The sequence below is a fragment of the Phasianus colchicus genome, chromosome 15 (assembly GCF_987193195.1).
Source record: "Phasianus colchicus chromosome 15, bPhaCol1.hap1.1, whole genome shotgun sequence".
In the NCBI taxonomy this organism is placed as follows: Eukaryota; Metazoa; Chordata; class Aves; order Galliformes; family Phasianidae; genus Phasianus; species Phasianus colchicus.
In genome coordinates this window covers 7,482,959-7,498,870 of record NC_143450.1, presented here as the reverse complement: position 1 = coordinate 7,498,870, position 15,912 = coordinate 7,482,959, and the positions used below count along the sequence as shown (strand labels likewise).

Here is a 15,912-nt window from a genome sequence, read left to right as displayed (position 1 = left end):
AAATTTAAACAAAAAAAACCCCACCAATAAAACTGGCATCTGTATTTGTCTTTGAGGATTTTTCTCTACTGCCCTGTGTACTTCTTATATGCACTGCAGCAAGGCCCCATCAAGTCTGGAGCGTGATGCTGATGTGCATGTTAACAGGATTGTTCAGCAGCAATTAACTTGGTCAAGAAGCCTGCATTTTTATAGGGCTCACAGGGACACGGATAGCATCGAGGGAATAACAAAACAGCAATGCGGTAACTACATTTGATATGCTTGTGTATCAGAAACAATGTTTGCACTTATAAATTGCTGCTTCATCACATCATTTTTAACACAGAAATTTATCTGAACAATAAATTCTGAGAATTCAGTAATATTTTTTAAATAATGGTAAAGAGGCCAGGCATTAAGATTTGCAACATGCCTATTTAATCTGCCTGGAGCATATTATGAGTATTAGTCCTGACATGTAAGAAGGCACTGCACAATTTAAAAAAGCCATGAAAATAGCAAGGACAGCAAATAGACCAATTCTGAAAAAATCCTTTTGTTTCTAGAGTTTTAATAGAATTAAGATGTAAAGGAAGAACTTCATTTGCATTATAACTCATGTATGAGGGACTTTATTTGTATGCATGTGTTCCAATCATCGACCAGCCAAGATCCTGTGAGAATGTTATGGTAAAGCATCACCATTTAGTCTCAATGACTGAAATAATCAGATCCCTTACTGTACAGGAGGCTGATATTGCAGAAGTTTGTAATTGGATTCACAGCACAGGTGATAGAAGAATTGATAAAGGAACCATGGATTCCATCTCCTAGCCTTTACTTTATCTTGTTACTATACGTTGCAAAGCATTGTTTAAACTACGATGCCTGCAAAGTGAGTTTGATGGATGACCTGCCTGAATTCGCAGCCACAATGAGCTTCTCTCATAGCAAAACTACAGAGAAGCTATAAAAGTCAACCTTTCCAATCACTTTTAAAAACTGTATCTTTAACATAATGAATAATTGTTGTTTAGAAGCTCACTAATACAACCACATCTGACTGACATTGGGCACACAGAAGGCTTATCTATCAAGATCGATTTTGCCTATGTTTGTGCTGCGTGTTGGCTTTTTGGTATTTTGGTATTTCCTACTGCCACCTACTTGCCATTCTAAGGCAGTTTGGTCAGTATCTGCTATAAGTGTTTTGTTGTTTTTTTAATTTATTTCTAGTTGAACTTAAAAATTACTGAGCAATAGCCAGGCAATATGCTACTTCGCTTGGCTTTTAATTATACTGACAAAGTCTCTGCTGGTCCTGGACATCTTTATTAAATGATAGTTTTGCATCTCACAATTTGAATGTACTGTTTCCAACTTCGCCCCCCAACCCATTTTTTTTTCCCCCCGCAATTTCTGGTTTAACCAGCTCTGTCCCATCCTCTGCAGCAGCTGCTATGAGCGTGCATGTTAGTGAGGCACAGCAATCACAGCAGTACTGCTGCAGATACATCTGGACACTGTCAGTAGTGAATGGCAGTTCGTAGTGCATTCAACACTGGTATTGTTGTGATTATCGGTGTTAAATACACCATAAACGGCCTTTCACATCTTTGAGGCTACAGAGTAAAGCTGGAGGTTGATGCACATCTCTTTCGGCCCCCAGCCTGGAGGGCCCTGTTAGCATCCTGCCTGCACAGCCACGCACTGCTTTTCTAGCAGGCTATCTGTGGGGGCAGCCACAGCACACCAGGCAGCCAGGGCTGACAGTTCCCTTTTCTACTCTCCACCTCTGGTGCACCTCTGCTCAGCAAGCAGGGCGTACAGCTCACATGTGCTGTGAGCCCATCTAGGGCCATAGGCATCCAGATCCTGAGTCAACAATAGGCTGCAGCCTCAGCACCTCCATCCAGAAGCTTTGCATCCCTAGGTTTGTGCTGCTTTGTCGTGGCTCATCCATAATCTCTGTGAGATAAAAGATGTAATGCCTCTCCATGACTCTTCTCCAGACCCTTACTGGGGTGGTATCATCCTGCCCCAAATTCAGGTAGTGCAGCCTGCAGCACAGGGGCAAGCCCCAACAGCCACTAGCCAGGCCAGAGACCCACAGCACCTGCAGAGCCTCAGCATCCACTGTCCAGATGCACAATCATTTCTCTCTCTCAGAATCACTCTGGTTTTAATTCTCCTTTACAAAGAAAAGTCCAGCCTTTCCTATTTCAGCCTCGTCAGCTACACAAGTGATTGCCCTCCTCTACCATCTTTTATCTTGTAGGGAAAAAAAAAAAGACAGGAAAATTAAATGTCAACACCTTCTCTAAGGCAACAGCCTAAAGTGTTCATTAATGGTGTGTCTCAGAAGGAGGGTGAGAGATCAAGAGATATCTGAAGACCTAACTCAGACCTTAATTATGCCTGCACTGCTGTTAGAACATATCTTTGTTGTTAGAAGCAAAATAAATAAATCCCAATCCTGCTCTTCCAGGAAAATTCATTTGCTATTATAAAGAAGCAGAATATAGAGATTAGAGCCCAGGCAGACACTGCAAAAATGCCTGTTACTTGTACAGCATTAGGGCGCAGCAAATAATAATATGCACCAAGTCCTCTAGCTGAACAGGAGCACAAATTAAAAAGATGGTGCTCAAGAAGCCATAAGCTTGCACACAGTGATCAAAAACTCTTCAGAAGTGGCAGGTTTATCTCTTCCCCTTGAGCGTAACATGGCCCTGCAGGAGAGTCTCCCTGAGAGCAGGTTCACAACATTAATAGCCAGCCACAGCTGCCAGAGATGCCTCATTCTGCAATTTAATTTGTACCATGTTTGTCAATAGTCCTAAACTCCAGAAAGATAAGGTTAATATTTAGCGTTTGATGCCAACTGGAATGAAAGGAAGCCTACAAAAAGAAGCGTACTCCATTTAAAGCAGGAAATGTTAATAATGTAAGTGCATTTTTTGAATTGCCATCCTACCTCCCACTTCTATCCTAACACTAGCACCTCTATAGTAAATTGTTAGTCACAGCATTTTGACAATAAAACTATGTAAGCATTATGAATCTTTCAGTGAATGATAAATGCACCCACACATAACCTTGAAAAGAATGCGCTAGCTAGGAACCACATGTGTGCAGTTTTCCTGCAACAGCAATCATTGCAGAATAATAGTTACCAGCAACATGAAGCAGTGCAAGTTTTCACTTACCACATGCACGTAAGCATCCTATCCCTCCACCAAATAAATTTACCTGTACAAGTCCATGAGTCAGTCAGCACTGATGAATTTTTTGCCCCAAACTAAAATAATACAAAAATTGACTTACTAGTTAAAAGCTGAACAAAAGTTCAGAGAAAGAAATTCCACAATGCTGAAGAGTTTGTCAATCTGAGAGTGGCAACTTGCCAAGATCGTAGTTGTAATAATGCATCAAGAACTAGACGATGTGCCAAGGAATCAATTCTTATATCTGAGGTATTAGAGCTAAAGTGGAATTAAGAAGTATTGAGTTGACATGGTCTGCTACAAAGTGGGAGGAAAGCAGCTTCTAGATCTAAAATAATCAGCTAAGCTAAACATTACATTAGAAGAGCTAGTCTCTCCTGTAAAAAAAATTGGTTATCAGGAAACTTCTGACTTGGTTAATGGCTTTTATATAAGGATGGCAGAGGTAGAAAGGGTTTGGATTTATTTAGCAGTTTGAGAACTGTATGGAAAAAATAAATAAATCAAGGTAATTCAGCCCTTTACAAGCACACCAGATGGACCACCCCCACACATCCATCCTGAACTGCAACAGCTTGAACTCCACAGCAAGAAGCACACTTAAACAGTCACTCAAAATGAACTGTTCAGCAGCCTTCTCTACAAGTATTTGATGTACCTAATCCAAGTGTACGCAAAGCCATGTGGAACATACTGGACTTCAATAATAGTTTCTGTAATACTTAACACTGGGACGAAGAAAGGATGATAGCTGAAAACAACAAAAATTTCCATAGGATCTAAGAATGTTGAATTCTTAGATTTTATTCTACGAATCACATTAACTGTGCAACAGTTGAACTAGGAAGCGATACAAAATCCTCTGGAGTTTGTTCATTCAAATTCCGATTTGAATTGATTACGACTTGCTGAAAAAAAACACTACGCAGAACTACGTTTTCCTTACTTCAGTCTTACAGGGAACTGAGACAATGGAGTTAAAGCACTTTACAGTACAAGAAAGCTGAAGATAGTCTACTTTCACGGTCTTATGTCACTTGAGATAATTCTTGTCGCAGATTCTTATGTGCAAAACAAGATTAAAATAATGTCCAGGATCTACATAACAAGCTAAGATTAGGAGATGCTCAGATAATACAAAAATATTCACAGTTACTTACTACATCTAGACAGTCTATTCTCACCGTACCTGAAAACAATCTGCAGCATTCAGTAGACAGAAATAAACAAGAACCCAGAACCTGACCACAAAAATAATTCAGATGTTATTGTATACTAAGTCAGTTCAAGAAATAAGATTTTATTTCTTACTTAAAAATCAGCAGACACTGCTCATAACCTTCCAACAACAGCAGACACCACGGGTATAAAATAACACATGCAAATAAAAGCAGTATGAAGAATAAGAAAGCAACTTCTATAAGCAGTTCTTAAATATCACAACTATATGACTATAAAATCAACTGAAAAAAAAAACAAGGAAGGTAGGAATTTAATATTTATAATATTCTCATATCACTAACGAGAGTTTAATTCTTTATAGTGCTTTTGCTTCAAAGAATCTCTCTAGCTTGATTTTAATTAGTCTCAAAAGGGGTTTTCATTGAATAGGAAATTCTCAGATGACAAAACAAAAGAGGAGAGTCAGCATAAGTTAAGTGAACTAGAACCAGCAGAAGAAGACAAGCTGAGTGTCTACTGGACAGGTTTGCCAATATCTCAGCAATTCAGTGTCACTTAATGCAGAAGCATGCAGCAAGTGTCTCGTTATATTAAGGCGTCTGCCACCTCTGAAAAAGTTACTGACATTTGGCTTGTGTACAAAGCAGCAAACTTTTAGCAACTGCTGAACAGTTTTGGTTTTAAGGATGATTCGGAATTCACACTGCAATGGATCAAGTTTAACACATAGGAAGTCACAAATCACTCAGCACTTTGGCAAAGGAGGAAGCATTGGAGAAGGGCAGGTGAAAGGAAGTAAAGAGAAAAAAATTCCTACCTGAGGAACTAATTTTAATGTTATTAGCATTTTTTTGTCCCTTACATATAACATTCATGCTCAGTTTCTGAAGTACTGCCAAGTAAGGGCCTTTACAGAAGTGAAAGCATGGCCTTCCATTTCGAGGCCCTTTTATAGATATTGAGGAAGGTGTTCTCACTTAAACATCAATGTCAGATGAGAACTACTCATTTCCACAGGATTAATTGCAGACCGACACAATACTATAGCCCATTTTGTATCTGTTTCAGCAAATGAGGTACTGATTCTTAAGGCTATGATCTCCAAAGTGCTAGGTCACCCAGACACATAAAGGTAATTTAATTGTATTAAAAATATTTCTATTGGGCTTCTCCTTCTAGAAGATCATGAGAAATTTCAATTAGTTAAGAGATTTTGCAAAATGTTTAAGGAAATAAAGTAAATACAAGATGCCAGAAATCAATGTTTGGACCTCAAAGAGGCAATAATGAATACTCTGAGACAGTTATGTTTCTCAAGACCAACTGTTACATAAGATCCTGTTTATGTATACTTAGGCATCACTACAGTTCAGTACATACTAGCCTCAAAAATAACAGTTATTTCAGAAAAAAAAACTTGCTTTGGTCATGAACTACTGAAAGAGAGCATCAGATATTCTCACTTTTTTTTCCTTATGCTGGCACCATTTGAGTTGCTTGCTAATTGCATAACACATTCATAAGAAGAGTATTTTCTAAAACACTGCATAGTACCAGATGACAAAATCCAAAATAAAAATAAGATAGCATAGGAATTTGAGAAAACGAATCAACTGTGTTAAATCCTTACATTCCTTCTGCCCCAACAATGAAGACAGAGGGAACAGTTTGCAGAGTTGTTCATCTGTACTGTGCATTTTCCTCACCCATTTCAGTTTTGCTTTCCAGAAACACAAGGTCATTACTGTCTATTCTGTGAAGTGAAACTGCAAATTACTGATTACCTATAAAAATCTAGTGTTTGGACATCATAAGGCACCCTGTAGTACATTCGTAATACACATAGTTTTTAACAACCAGCATAAACCTTAACATATGTAAACCCACATTTGCTTTATCAATATTCAAGCCTTTAAGCTTAGGGTGTTAATATTCTTACAAACCTTCACATAAGATGTGCATAAATACCTCAGATAATCAAGCTGATACTCATCCCTTTAGAATAGATGATGAAGAACTAGACCAGTTCAAAACCAGATGTACATTTTTATGCTTTCAAACAAACAAGAGATTGAAGTGCCTTTCCCCAAGTTACTTCCATCCCGACCTTAAAAAACTCATACTTAATTTTTTTTACTTGTAAAATATTTGTACTGGGTCATACCTTAAAAATTGCCATAAGCTGTAGACAGTGTGGTTGCTGAGTGGGCTAAAAGCTGTAACCAGCTATATAACACATAAAAAAAAAAAATCATTAGAATGACCGTATGTGAAATTAATTTACTAGACCTAATCATATATATAGCCTACTGGGAAAACAAACAACAACACAGCACAAGCAAACAGACTCCACACAGTCAAGTTCAGAAGTATTTAACTCAGAAGAGAAACACTGATCACATCTGTTGATTCTATGATTGCTATTCCAAATACATTTATTATCTTGACAATAGACATAACAACAGTTTTCTTCAATTATCTCATATGAAACAGCATGACTTTCAGTAAAATAAGGAAAGAATATTTTCCTCATGTATACCCTTAGCTATTTTAAGGCACACTAGACGTTTTATATGCAAAAGCAAGAAATATATTACATTTTACTTTTCTAAATAGCAGAACTCTGATAACAAAAGCAACATGTTTTTCTACATACATTCCTTAGAGTGGTTCTGCATACTCCAATTTTCTGAAGAGTTTCTTATTCCCTCCCCAACAAGGTGAATTTTCAAGAAAATAAAAATATACCTTTGATAACATACAAAACAGTCAGAAAAAAATAACAAAATAACAGTAATTAACCACACACTCTTCATTTTCTTCCTCATTTATAAAGACAAAACTTGCGCTAAATCTCTAATTTTCATCAAAATAACTTTTATTCCTACTTTCAAGAAAACTTCTTCCTCAAAAGACATACTTACCCAGTCTATTTATTTATATAAAATAAAATAATCATAGAATGGTGGTATGGGTTAGAAGAGACCTTCATAATCATCTAGTTCCAACACGCCAGCTACAGGCCGGGACATCTGCACTAAACCACATTGGTCAAAGCCCCCTCCAATAGGAGATTGAGCTTAATTAACATTACTTTCAGCTGTGTCACCTATCAAACCCACTATTTTCCACTTACCTAAATTGCTACGTTCTCACTGGCACTGTCTCTTTCATAGAAAAGAAGCAGCCTGTATCCTAGAAATAAAAGTTGAGAAATAATCTGAGAAAACATGGTTCTTGTGACCACAATGTAATGAGACAAAAGAGACTACAAGCCATTTTTTTTCCACGGTAGAACCATTCAACTTCCCTTTATGACGAGAAAGCTTCTTATGAGCCTGCTATCGTGCCTTGAGCAGGGTGCTATCACAGAATGACCTGGATTGGAAGAGACTTTAAAGATCACCTAGTTCCAACACTTTACTCCTTACTGTTTGATATCTAGCTAACGTACAAGAGACTTAAACAGAAAGGAAGAGTCCTAGTTTTGGCACTCCTCTGTCTCAGGTGCTTGGAGTTGCATTCAAGACGCTGTTCTAATCTGACTGTCATAGCCTATTGTTCAGAAGACGATGGTGAAAGAAGAAATATCTTACTAATACTGAAGTATTTTAAAATAATTCAAAGCTGAATGAGTTTGACCACACAAAGGAACATGACCGTAGCTCAAACATTTAAGGCATTTCTTTGAAAAATGAGGATTTTTGAGTCCTCCAGTTTTCCTCCCTCAGAAAGTGTCTATTTTTATACACTGTCCACTGAATTTTAAACAGTATATAGAAGTAGCGTAGGAAACAACATCTTCTGTTTAGGCAGCCTGAACTAATGTTCTAACCATATAATTTTTATTCCAGTTGTGACTCTGTAAATCTTACATTCTCGTTTGCACAAATGAACTTCAACAGAAGTGGAGGAGCCATCAAAAACCTGTAGACTAAAGGCTTGATTGAGCAAGCTATTTAAGTTCAGAGCTGCCATCTAGGTGTTCAATGTGGAATAACACTTCATAATAGTTCGGTGAGAAACCAGATAATTAGCTAGGTATTAAGGACCTCATAGTCCAATGAAATTTTTAGGCAAGTTTTCTAACAGTTCTATACTGAGAGTGCCATTCTAGACGTCTAATGTTGTGCATACATTCAAAGAGCTGAACAGCTGAAGCAGTGGTATGAAGTACAGGACATGAATTTGTGCATGTCTATTTCCCAAACTCTTTTGATCTGCATGCTCATCTTTCCACATTTTCAAGCTTTTCCTCTCTTCTGCATCCCTCCCTCTCAGGCATTTAACATCTGTAGCAAAATGTGCACTGAGAAAGTTTTTATCTTACAAAAACCTAAATAGACAGAACACGCTGTTCTGTTTTTAGGCCCATCTCACATCTCCCTACCTTTTCCCTTTTTTCTCCTTCCCCTTTCTCAGCGTGTGGGTCTGTCAGAACTTGCCCCATTAGTCAGAACCAGGCCAAAGTGGCCTGTAAACCACTGACAGCACCCTGGCCCTCCCTTTTTTCTCCCTTTTTATTGTTCCTCCAGCTGGTGTGCCTGTGGGCCTGCTGTCCCCCTTTCACAGACACAGACTGATCTAGAGATAACCCCGTGACAGGCCCAAATTCAGCCAAAACTTCTTCCACGCCTCTGGAAGTTCATTGAAGCTGAGACCAACCTTCAAACCAGGCCAGAGGGAAAACTTTTCCTGCTCTGCTTCTGACTTAATGTAGCATTAGAGAAAGCACATGGCAGAAGAGATCTGGGGAGTGAACAGCCTCTGAAATGCCATGTTTCCATTTGATCCGAAAAAGCAACTAACGGCTGAAGAGGACTTTAATTGCAATATCATGTAGTGGCCAAGATGATAATACTTCGTATTCACAGTCTGACAGTGTAGTGCTGCTTTGAAACAGAGGTTCACAGAAAAGTTCATTTAATATAAATGACTAAATATCTTAGGGTCAGGGAGACAAACAGGGAAAGTCATTTTAAAAAGTTTCCAACTTGAATTAAATCTTTCATCTGAAACTAGTGAAGGTTTTGCTTCATACTTTAGACACAAGACTTCCACAGAGCTCATAAAAAGGGTTTAAGTAGTGTTAGATTTTACACTAAGAAACTTAATATAGGCTATACACTGGATTTCAAAACGTCTTTGTTTCTCACCACCAAACTATTTTAAACAGTCACAGACCAATGGAGATGGGGAGTGAGCAAGAGGCTGGCTGGGCTTCCTGCACCTGCCAAGGTCAGGCTGCTACAGCCCTGTGTGGCATCCAGTGTGGGGTGGGACACCTAGCTAGCCAGGCACCCTGGAGCTGGTATGGCTGTAGGCTGAGCTCCACCCATCACACAGTCAAAGCACAGCCCATACAGAACTTGTCCTTTGACGAGGAAGGGAAAATACATACATTTTTCAGCTAGGTCCGTTTGGCTGAGTTCTGGCCATTTATAAAGTGCTCTGCTGGTGATGTGCAATGTTATATAATTATCTAGATCAGAACACTGAGAAAAAAAGTAGGCAAACTTTGGTATTTTCATGCCTTTATTAAATACAGAGACCAACAGCCTATTTATATCAGATGTTTATTATATATCATAATACATACCAATGTATACAATAATGTATATATTCTGATTAACTTAAGCTGGATCATATAGATAGATATTGCATGACTTCAAGTAGAAGATATGGCAAAACTTTTTTTTTTTTTTTTTTTTTTTTTTTTTTTTGTGGCTGACTATAGGGATAATATTGAAAAGAAAAATTGGTCATTTGCAGTACAGTGATCACACTAATACAGCATACAGCAGGTAAGATAACTGTGTTTCTCTTGTGCTTGCCCTAAATACAATTGTAAACCAAAGTTTCAGTTAGGTGCACACAAAAATAAATAACATGCTCTTCTCCCATTTGGTGCTGCTCTACTTTGCAAAGCTCTACACATCCTTGAGTTCAGGTAGACACCGTTCTGCCGAGATGCTCATGTGTTAAGATAAGCACAGACAACTGCTGCTTGTGGAGTTGGTTGTGGCTGCAGAAATTTTCTTATTGGAAACAGTTTAGTGGATAGGGCCAAGAAAAGCATTGCATTTTCTTTGTAAGCTCTGAAATCTTCATAACTTTTTTCTGATCAAATATATCTTCAGTTCTTATCCCAGTCCCATCATCTTCTTACACTTTTGGTTCTGAAAAACCACAAATATGCTGCATCTGCAATAAATAAATAAATAAATAAATAAAAATCATTTGCCTGCTTTTCCCCCTGGATTTTTTTTTTTTCTTTTTGCTGTTTCAGCACTTGTTAGTGGTCTTTACGTTTATACTGCAGTGTATCTTAAAATTTGTACCTTACCTCTAGCCAGTATGGATTAAAGAGTTGATGTTTCCTCAGTCAACTGTAAAGCCGTGAAGTGGATATACAATACTTGCTTTTTTTTTTTCCTTCTTCTTTTATTTGGAAATAGCAGTTTTTAAATGCAGTTAGTCAATAATCATTATCTTGTATATGTAGTTACATTAAAGGTAATGATCTAGAAAAGCACTGTTCATAACTTGGCTTTCTCGACAAGAAGATTTTGCTGCAAAATAGGCAATTAATCTTCAAATAGACCATGTAAAACACAGGTGTTCAGTGACATGCAGATTGGTGTTACCAGTATTACAAAGTCTTTTTTCATAGCATATTGGAACCAGTAAGGAGAAGAGATAATGCATTTGCAGTTTTCCATTGGAAGGAGATCGATGTCTTTATAAATAACTTTTTCTTCTGAAGACAACTCTTCATGCATCATGAAGATTCTAACATTAGAATCTGCTAATCTGAATGGAAAATGCAGCCTAGAATTAGTTACAAAACCATCTGTGTCTGTGTACTCAGTCATTCACAAGTTTGAAATCTACATTCCTACTCTTTACATATGAAATAAAATAACATTTAATTAAATAAAAAATCAAATCAAATAAAGGAACAATATCTTCATATATGAAATGTGTTAAATGATTTGAAGAAGTTGCTGCTTAATTTACTTTCTGCTGTTTAAAGGCCACTTATTATCTCTGGGAAGTACTATTTTCCACATTAGTACCTTATTTCACTTTCTTGGATGAAAAGCAAACATTATCCAAAAATGAAAAGATATTCCAGATTGAGGAATTATTGACAAGTGCATAACTATGCTACAAAAATCCAAATAATTTCACTAGACAGAAGCTTTGAGGTTTTCTTAGTGTAATGGCTTAACAGCATACTAAGGAAATACCTTGTAAGAAAAGTGAAAAATGCTACAAGCAATTTCTACATCATGACCTTGCAGTTCTCCTCAGTCCATTTGGCTACCTCATGGACACAGAAACAAAGCCTATTACAGTCCATAACAAAAATAATCCAGTTGTCTGAGAAAGGAGTAAGAGCATCGAGTCCTGAACGTGAACGCACACCCAAACTACTACTTAGTTGTACATAATGAAAGATGTCTCTGTGTCTGGGAATTTGAAGGAAATCTCCCTATATTCCAAGAGAGCCTAAAATAATAATTTGTTTTATTTCACTGCCAAAACAGCTTCTTAGCTGGTAAAAAACTGGCAGTGCACTGAGTTGATAAACCTTGCCAGTGCCCAGCAGCAAGGAGAAGACTTGCTACCTTCTAGGAAGATTATCATTTAATTTTCTTTTCCTACTACTTTCAATTATGCTGATTTGCTGCTTTCATTTAATATAGGAAGAAGAGGGAGAAAGTGGTTCTTTCTAGAATAATACATTTGCCGACTTTAATTCTTTAATGCTCTCTGTTCTTTGTCATTACATAAATGCTTTTTCCTCTGTCAGAAGGGGTCAGCACAAGTCAACACAGCACGTGTGGGGTCCAATGGCCTTTTGCAACTTTCAGAATGTTACTACAATTTATTTTTAAAGGCTTAAAATTTCTCTTCTGCTTTTCCTGTCTAAATAATGAAAGAAGCTGAAATGCCACTCTCTCCTAGAGATGTTGCCATGTTCAGAGTGTTAGAGATCAAATTGTCCAAGCTTTGACATCTAATCGACATCACTAACATACTTAAATGCAAAGAAGAAACCACTGATTTTAAGAATTAAACATTCTTCTGACTGTATGTGTGGATTACACTCTGCCAAATAAGGAATATCAATCTTAGAAGTTATCCTTGTGATTAAAAGGACTAGCTCCAGCTCTTCAAATGTTTGACACTGGCTGGAGGCTTTAAAGATGTGCATTCATCAGCAGTCCTACTTTCTAAAATCACTCTATGAACACTACTTAAAAAAAACCTTAAGAGAAACTAAATTTATGCTGAGGTTTTAAATGATGGATGTTGAAAGAGATTCGCACAGAGCACGACATTCACACAAACTTAAGACTTCAGTCTGAGTGATTTCCAATTGCGGCCTGTTCCAGAATAAGGCCAGAAGCAAATGTTTTTAAAAATTTCATCTGATTAATGTCATTTTGCAATGTATGTTACCTGCACAGATATTCACATGCTCTTCTTGAAGGGAAACCTATTCTGCAATGCATTTGTAATGGAGTTAGGCCATTAAAGCCCGTGATGAAAATGGAGGGTTTGTCTCCAAAAGCGAATAATATTACAGAATACAGTATCAATTCTTACCAATACCACCACCAAAAAAAAAAAAAAAAAAGAAAAGAAAAATAAAGAAAAACAAAGAAAAATAAAGAGGGGAAAAAAAAAGAACAAGCCACTATACATTAAAGCAAAAGAAATCAAGGCAGAAAGAGGGAGTATTTATATATTTTTTTAGATACAACATATATAAGCGCATTAACCTATATAAAAACCAGCATGGAAACTACCCACTATTTTTCTCAGAAACAATATGGTTCAATTATTATCTTAGTTATTATCTTGGTTTCTAGATACAAAAAAAACCCAAAAAACTTTATATTTCCTTATCTCTGGCATTGCCTCATATTAACCTTTAGAGAATACTTGTATGCATCAGAGACATCCCATGTAGGAAAAATCATTTTAAGAAGTCACCCACATCACTATCCCCTGAGAGAAGTGAGATGTTACCCAGGGAATAATCTGAAAAAAAAATAGTTCCAGACACAATAATAGCCAGTAAGAGCACTCTGCCCTAAGCATCCACAGATTTCAGGGCTAGGACTGAGAAATACGCCTTTGTAGGGTAAAGTCTGGCTCTCATAAGCCTGACCATGATCTCTCAGGAAACCATTTCTGTTCTAATGACAAAAAAATTCTAATAATTTACAATAGAAAGAATATCAGGCTCTAAATATTCATAGACCTACAGTTCTTTTAAGTGATTAGTAGTTCATACTTTCACCTGGAAGGTGTACAGGTGATTTTTTGATGTGACTCAGTGAAGCAGAGTGGCAAACATTATCTCTCTAGAGTGAAAATATGGGATGGTGACCTCATAATCCAGAGTTCTGACTGCTGGAGGGTATTCTGGCAGGACTTCCAGAAAGGCAAAAACACTTTTCACTGCTCACATAAATTGATTGTTACCCTTTGAAATTGATGTTTGAGGTTTTTTTCTCTGTACATTTTAGCAGAAGAACTGTTTAGCATGGTAGGACTAAGGTTTTCTTTGCCTGCTACCCACAGTAGCCTTGCATTAATCGCTGAGTTTGAAATGAAGACCACATGGCTGACCTTGTAGAAAACAAAAAAAACTCGAAGGAGATGCATATATTACACAAATCCCTGTTCTCTTCTTGGTGTCTGATGGAAACTGGTACATCTTCTTTGATTTCAAATGTCAGGGCATTTAGGGTTTAATCACTGGAATCTATCTCATTACATGCCAAATCCCCATAAATAGTTCACATCAAAGTCTGGAATTCAGGCCCAAGAGAAATCCTAAGTTTTGTGTCACTGCCAATACTACTTCCTTCTTCATTAGCCCCTAAACTCAATAAAATATTTAGACTAACTTCAGGATGTGGTCCAGAGTGTCCACTTGAATTGAAACAGCAGTTCTGAACCCCCTAGGTTATAAGGGATTCTGGGGATCCTTAGTCCCATCTTCTGCCCAAGGCAGCTTCTCAGGGCTATGTCCAGACAAGCTTTGGAAGATCCAAGGATGGAGATTTCACAGCTTCTGTCAGTCCTGTTCCAATATTGTACCACTATTATGGTAAAAAAAAAGTTGCATGTTACATCTGCTTGCAATTTGTAATTTTCCAACATGTCTATTATCTCTTGTGCTATCCCTGTACTTGTATATCTCCATCGTCAGAGGCATCATGATCCAGAGAAGGCTTTCACAAAGAACTCTTTGGGATTTCAGAATTTCAATACAGTCACAATCTTTATAAAAGAACCATGGAAAACTCATTCCCGAAGTTTGTGGGTGACTGCAAGATTTGAAAAGAACAGTGTTGGTCATCCTTCACATATCATTTTGGATTTAGAGTAGGTGTCCTACTGCCACCTACTTGTCATTCAGCTGAGGTCCAATTTGTTACTTGCTTTAAAAATGCACAGAATTCTGTCTTGAGTGCCAGCCCATGCCTGTTCCTGGAAAATGAAAATAAAATCTCTCAGACTGCCTTTGCAAGTGTCTTCCCCGCTCACAAGAACGTTATAAACAACAGTCTTTTTCTTTGCTCTACAGCCCAGAATTCATCATAAGAAACAAGAACCTGGCTTTTAAAACATGAGAAAAGGAGAGAGATGTGTGATTTTTTAGGGCTAGAAACTGTCTTATCCTATAAGGTTACCCAGACATTTAGTGTCAGTCAAAGGGCATGCAAGGATGGATTTGTTCTAGTACAAATAAAATCACTCCATTAGTTCTAATGTCTTACGTAACCACTTGATCCACTTCACTGGTTGTAATGGTCTGGTGGGACAAAGCTCTGAAGTAGCTTAGCGATCCCATTATTTTGTCAAGTCACACTGCAAATAGCTGCCTGTATCACTTCAGTCAAACATGGTCTGTAGTGTCTAGGTAGAAAGTCAGAAGATAAGGCCCTTCAAGAAACGCCTTATTCTTGAAACTGAGAATCTTGGTCTGTGGAAAAATCTTCCTCCTCAACATTTAATACTGAATTTAATGATACCTGTGTCCACAGATGCATGATTGTGCATTGATTCCAACAAACACCATGCTCTAACCTTGTGATATTTAGTGAGTAATCTTTTATCTAACCTGTTATCCCTTATATAATGAAAGTGATTTCTAAATGAAGACACATAGGTTAAAAGGAGGTACTACTCCTTTTAAGGGAAGCGATGGTAGAAATGATCGGCCAGGCTCTTCCTTTTCTATTTTTCATAAAGCAGCATTTTTTTCCTAGATATTTGCTATGAATCCTGAAGTTAGACATTAACGTGCAGATTTTTAAAGGCGTTAAGCACTTAAACAGAGATAAATGCTACATAAGCAAGTCTGAAACCTATCTGCTAATTAAACTGCTTAAGTTCTTCAAATATAACAGTTTTTATCATCATATCTCAGGAGATGATTTTCAGATAATGTTGATCAATAATGCTTCCTAATGATCATAGGCAAGTTTTT

The 15,912-nt window shown here is 37.4% G+C and overlaps 1 protein-coding gene and 1 long non-coding RNA gene across 4 annotated transcripts in view; both read right to left on the bottom strand.

Moving 5' to 3' along the window:
• LOC149915890 (uncharacterized) overlaps positions 1-7,972 on the bottom strand; it is a 29,693-nt gene extending 21,721 nt beyond the window's left edge. Inside the window, exons 1-2 of one of the 2 annotated variants that reach the window (XR_016471396.1) lie at positions 7,528-7,972; positions 6,556-6,617 (exon numbers count right to left, since the gene is read on the bottom strand). This is a non-coding gene — a long non-coding RNA (uncharacterized LOC149915890). Of the gene's footprint in view, positions 1-6,555; positions 6,618-7,315; positions 7,389-7,527 lie in introns of those variants that run through there. The other variant, XR_016471395.1, reaches the window with a different exon arrangement.
• Positions 7,973-10,034: 2,062 nt separating this feature from the next.
• The window catches only part of LOC149915889 (uncharacterized), a 252,434-nt gene continuing 246,556 nt past the window's right edge, over positions 10,035-15,912 (bottom strand). For both annotated transcript variants that reach the window (XM_090150721.1, XM_090150718.1), the window contains one exon: positions 10,035-10,595. The gene's annotated coding sequence lies outside the window, so the exon portion shown is untranslated. The remainder of the gene's footprint in view (positions 10,596-15,912) is intronic.